Source organism: Cynocephalus volans, chromosome 3, assembly GCF_027409185.1.
Source record: "Cynocephalus volans isolate mCynVol1 chromosome 3, mCynVol1.pri, whole genome shotgun sequence".
NCBI lineage: Eukaryota > Metazoa > Chordata > Mammalia > Dermoptera > Cynocephalidae > Cynocephalus > Cynocephalus volans.
In genome coordinates this window covers 141453892-141459891 of record NC_084462.1, presented here as the reverse complement: position 1 = coordinate 141459891, position 6000 = coordinate 141453892, and positions in this window count along the sequence as shown.

Below are 6000 nucleotides of genomic sequence, written 5' to 3'. Positions count from 1 at the left end.
TATTTATTTATATATTTATTTTTTATTGAAGCATAATTGATTACACATACTTTGGGGATAAAGTGTTGATTATCATTATTTGTGTATGATATATGATTATCAAACATATTCATTATAACAAATATTAACATATTATTAACATATTCATTATAACAAATCATAATTATTCTTTGTGCCCCTTATCCAATTTCTCCCCAACCCCCTCTCTCTCCCTTTTCCCACCTCTAGTAATTGTAGATCTATTCTCTCCTTTTGAAAGTTCACCATATTATTGTGGTCTTTCTTTCTTAGCAGCATGTGACTTCTAACTCATACTGCTAGATGGCTGTTCAAGCTGCAGCCCGCATCTCCACAGTAGAGCCAGCAGAAAAGAAAAAGGAATGAAGAAAGGCACTGCCCTGAAGTTTTCTACATTATTGGCTACATATATCTCATTGGCTGTGTCCCATATGGCTTGGTCTTCCTGTGTGCCCCAGACAAACAGGACCTTATGCGTTGTATGGAAATGACTAGAGAAGAAGGTAGACAGTTGTTCTCTGCGTAGTCCGGGGGGGCCACAGGACTTAGATTTGATTAGTTTATTTATATTTGTCAGTAAATTTATTCAAGATACAATTATTTGTCATATGCTACATGCTAGGCTTTGTGCTAGATTCTGGAAATAAGAGAGACAATAGCAACACATAAGTTAGCAAATCGTTTTAACACAATGTGAAAGGAATTGCACAGAGGTTAAAACAAAAAAAAAAGTAGCCAAATTCGTTGAGTTGTAAGGAAGAGCTTTCAAAGAAATTTTGGCAGACACAATCTATGTAAGCTAGGTCTTTAAAAAATAGGACTTTGCCAACATACTGATGAGAAGAGCAGGGATGGGGGGGCAAGAGTTGCTGGAGAGTGTTGGGAAGTGGAGGGAGCATTCCAGGCAGAAGGTTGAACAGATGCAAATGTGACAAAACATGGGAAAGTACACGGGGCGGTTCCGCAGGACTTGGAATGGGAACGAGGGAAGTAGGAAGGGAGGCCCTTTGGTGACGGGCTTTACGGACAGGTTGGACAGCTTGCACATCATTCTGCTCTCAGGGGGAAGCCACTGGAGAGATCTAGGAATGAAAGGATCACAATGAGATTGTGTTTTGAAAGATTAATCTGGAGGGCATGTGCAAATGTGGAAGGCAGCTGGGAGATGGGCAGGATTGAAAGCAGGGAAACTGTTCATTTGTCAAGCATTTACTGAGCATCAGCTCTGTGCCAGGCACTCTGTTACGTGCTAAAGACACCAAATGGAGTGCAACAGACACAGGGAACTTCGAGGACCCACAGAAGAGGCAGAGACATAAACCAGTGTTAACAGTGCCCTGCAACATGAGTGAACATAGGAAGGTGGAAGGTGATCTGGGAGGACAATAAAGAAAGAGCTAACTACTGGGATGGGACCAGAAAACTACAGAAAAAAGTGAACGTTATGAAAGCTGAATAGAAATTTGACAGGTGGTCAAAGGCTATAAAAGGCATTTCTGGCAGAGGATACAGAACTTACAAATATAAAGAGGCATGGAGAACAACTGCAAGTAGGTCATTGTATTTGGGGTCCAGGGTGCAAGAGTGAGGGTGGTGGAAAATTAGTCCCAGATGAGGACAGAGACAGCTGGGGAGTTACATGTTCAGACATGGTCAGAGGTACTGGCTAGTGTCTAGGTAGGAGGAAATGAGAGCCTGATTTAGACAAAGTAGAAGGGAGGTCACCGAGCTGCAGATCTCCATTTGCTCCTTCTGTCCACTCCACGCCCTTCTCCACTCTGCTTTATTACCCAGGAGGATGAATTGCATGGGCTGCATCAGTAGGTTCTTGTCCGCTACCTCCCAGTTGAGTTCGACCAGAGGGGAACAACAGGAGATTAATGGAGAGGAGGATGTGAGGGAGCGAGATGGGTGATGTATTTATTCTCCCAGTTCTCTGCCTATGGAGCTACGAGGGGCTGGCTTCATGCTCCTACTGGGTGGTCCTATCCCCAAAGAGCTGTCATGCTCTCCCTGTCTCCTAAACTCACTTTCTTGTGTTTCCCTGGTTTCCAGAACCACTCCATGCCCTTCCCCATTTAGGCATAGAAGTGGTAACAGAAACCCAGTAGCTGCAGAGTATTACACTATCCCTTGTGGTTTCCCTACACTATGTTCTTTGTAAATAGTCCCTTTATTAAACTCTCAAATTATGCAATAACTGTGCCAACTGTTTCCTGCCAGGATCCTGACTAATATAATCACTAAACACCACCCTCACTTAAACCCCATTTCTTCACAACACTTGCAATTTTTATGTGTAAGCTGGAGCCACCAATTTTCCAGAAGGAAAAATTAAACTCCCAAGATGGTTCATAGCTCTCACAGGTATTGTTTAAAATGTCAAAGATAACAATCGTTTAGGTTCAGAAGAATTCAGATGAAGAAAACTAAATTCTTGATGTTGACAAGTTCACAAGTTAGTGGAGGAGACAAATTTGAACACACACGATTAACAGTAAAACCCACCAGATTAATCTTTGGCATACTTTCTGGGCGTGGCATAGTTTAAGTAAATAGCCCAGAATGAATAAAATTCATCATTTCCAATTCCAAATCCCAGGGACAGAAAATCTGATTGTCCGTTTTGAATCTGGAGTTCAGTTATAATCCAGTTGGAGTAGGTCATAACACGAACATGGCTGCCTGGGATTCATCACTCTGTGGGGAAAGGAAGTTTCCAGAGAACGGGTACTGATATAGGATGAACAGATACTACTAAAAGCATCTATCACAGTAGATACATAAATCCTAATCAGTCTTTCTTTATTACTCAATTAAAGAAGACACATTGTGGCATGCCAGGAAAGGCTAATTTAAAATCTCTCTTGCCATAAGGTAGCCTAGTCTGTTTTTTTGTTTTGGTTTGGTTTTTGGTTTGGGGTTTTTTTTAAGAGAAGGAATAATAGCATATTTACAGCTCAATTATATTTCTACTATTCTAGTTCTAGTCAAATTAGACATTCCTTATTCCCACAGTGATTTTTTAAGGGAAGGGATATTACTACACCTGCCACACAGCTGGGTCTAAGGACTGCCTGCATGCTCCCAGCGTGCTCTGGGGTTAGTTTCCATGCCAACCAGTCTAGGAGTGTTTTCACCCTATCTACCCACTCCAGGACAGATACTAATAGAACAGGCATATATAAGGAAGAGTAAGAAACAGGTTGAATAAATGTATGTAATTATTTTTATAGCACTGCGGTCCCAAATTATTCCTTATACTAGTCCCCTTTATAACGCAAGATAATAGGAGACAGATTACAATGTCTTTCCTGCTAAGTGCTCAGAGCTCTTTCAAATATGTTACTGTTATTCTCACAGCATCCCTAAGAAATAAACAAGGTCTTACTCTGCAAGTTGGGAAACTAAGGCACAGAATGGTAAAAAGGCGTCTACCATACACAGGAGGAGGCAATGCTAGCATTAAGATGGGATTCAGTAATCTGACCTCTAAAATGTGCATTTTCAATATACTTTTATGCTTCCCTTACACACTCTGCTTTAAGTGCCACAGCAAATCAATTTAATGCAATTTTGATTAAATATCATCCTCGTTATATTTGTGTTAACTGTAAAAACTACAAAAATGATGTGGGAAGTTACTGGGGAGGAAAACTGGGTAAACTACTAAAGAAAAAGGCAAGTAAATACAAAGACTGAGAAATAAAAAGGCAAGTGTATATGTTTAACTCAAGTTCAAATATTTCACCTAAAATTTCTTTCAAGAAACAAAAACAACCACTCGGCTTTGGAATAACAGAAGTTTAGTCCACTGGCATAAGCCGTATTTGTGACATGAGGAAATAATAATATGATACCAAATGTGGCCAAGATTAACAAGAGACAACTCAGACAGTGAGGGGAAAACTCAGGAAGATGTGCCCCAAAGAAAATGAGCTCAAATGTTGTCGATCCCCTTTCACCTTTCCCGGAGAGTCTGCACTTGGCCTCCCCCACCTCGAGGAGAGCACGCCATGAGCACAACCTGGGAAGGAACAAAAGCAAGCCCTTGTGAGATGGAGGTTGAGGGGACATGGATCACTATCAAAGTGCTCACTCCGCTGCTTTAAATATCATGAGATTCACCTCACCTCACGACCCCACGTGAAATAACCAGACACTTCACAAGCACTCCAACAGTCAACAGCCAGTGACGTGCTAGGGTCAGGTGACTTCTGAAGCCAGAGTTTTGGGTGCCCAGAATCCTTACTCTGTACTTGGAGCAGGGGGAGTGTTGATTTCTCCCCTGGCTTCTGAGATCCAGGAGGTGGCAACGCCCACTCACATCACTACATACTAGGTCCAGAGTCTTCGTCACAGAGTAGAATATTGGCCCAGGACTCAGGAAACCTCTTTGCCGCTCTCCTGAGGGCCATCTCTGTGATTTTCATTGCCTATTTGCCTCAGGGCCATAAGCCCCTGCCAGATTCCCCACCTCATTTTGTCCCCAGGGAGCAGGGCTCTGCAGTCAGACTTACGAGGCTCATGTCCTGGCTCATGGGGAGCACCATGTTGAACAATAACACTCCTAATGAGTGACCTTAGGCAATGTTACTTCTACTTTCTGACCTTCCTATCTGTACACTGTGGATATTAACAATACCAACGTCATAGGCGTACCATGAAGATTAAATGAGATAATCTACATGAAGTTTTAGTCCAGCGCCTAGAACATAGGTAGCCCTCAATAACTGAGCTGCTCACTAAAACAACTGCTTAGAAATGTGTCTCCATGTGGACCTGGGACTCTGTTCATCAGACAGGCCTCCAGTGTCACACTCACAGAGAGTAAGCACAGAGCAGGGCGAGGAAAAACTAAAACTGGAAACTGGGGAGGCTGTGAAAGTGGTTAGTCAGGAGAAGCCAATTAAATAGTTTCTCGAAGTTCATATTAAGGGTCTATCTGGACAGAATGGAAGATAGTGGGTACAAAACAGTTAAATGGGCACAGTTTAAGCTACTTAGGGCAAATTAAGAAAGGACACAGACCTTAAGTATTTAATTAAGTATTGAAGTATTAAGTATTTAATGGACAGAAAGAATGCTTATGTTTTGTAATGACGAATATGATAATTATCCTGATTTGATCATCACACATTTTACACAGGTATTGATGTTCAACTAACTCTGTACCCCACAAATATGTATAATCAATTATGTTTCACTAAATAAAATAAATAAATAATAGGCAGACTTTGGAAAATATACTTAAATCAAATGAAAGGTTTACAATGAAAACTAGTTTTTTCCCAAGTTCATGACAGTGTCAAGTCAATGATCCCTTAACAAACTCAGAGTGCTGCTTTTATATGGTGGAACTATTTAAGGAGACTGAAATGATTCAAAACACCAGTAGTAAATCTATGCCATGTCCAGACCTCAAGCAGAGCTCACACATTTTAGGTGGTTAAAAAGTAGATTCTACAGGAGAATTCAAGACACACAGTAATATGCTTAAAGTATTCTAAATGTATTTACAAAGAAGGATTTATTCTTTGCTGCTTTCAGTATATTGCTTGGAGCAAGAATAATCTCTTCCTTACATCCCTGGTTCACACTGCTTTTCCTTTTTAACATGCTGCCCTTCATTTGCCACACAAAGATATATCAGATCTGCCATAAACACAGATACTCCCATGCAGTATAATGATAAACTAGCTGTTACAAAGAGCTTAGAAACCAGACAGAGTTCTCCTACATATCTGACCCAAGTTGTTTTCTGTGGCTTAACATATTTTCAATAGCAGTTCAATCACATGCTTAACTCTAACATAGAATTCCTTTCACCAGCTATGGAAAAAAAATAATCAAAGAGACCATTGCTTCTGTGAAAGTTCTTGTACATGACTCCAGGGGAATGATCCTTCCCCTCATTCCAGCATGCTTTATGAGGTTGCCCCAACCTGGCTGCACTAAACCCCCATAACATACGATTCTGTG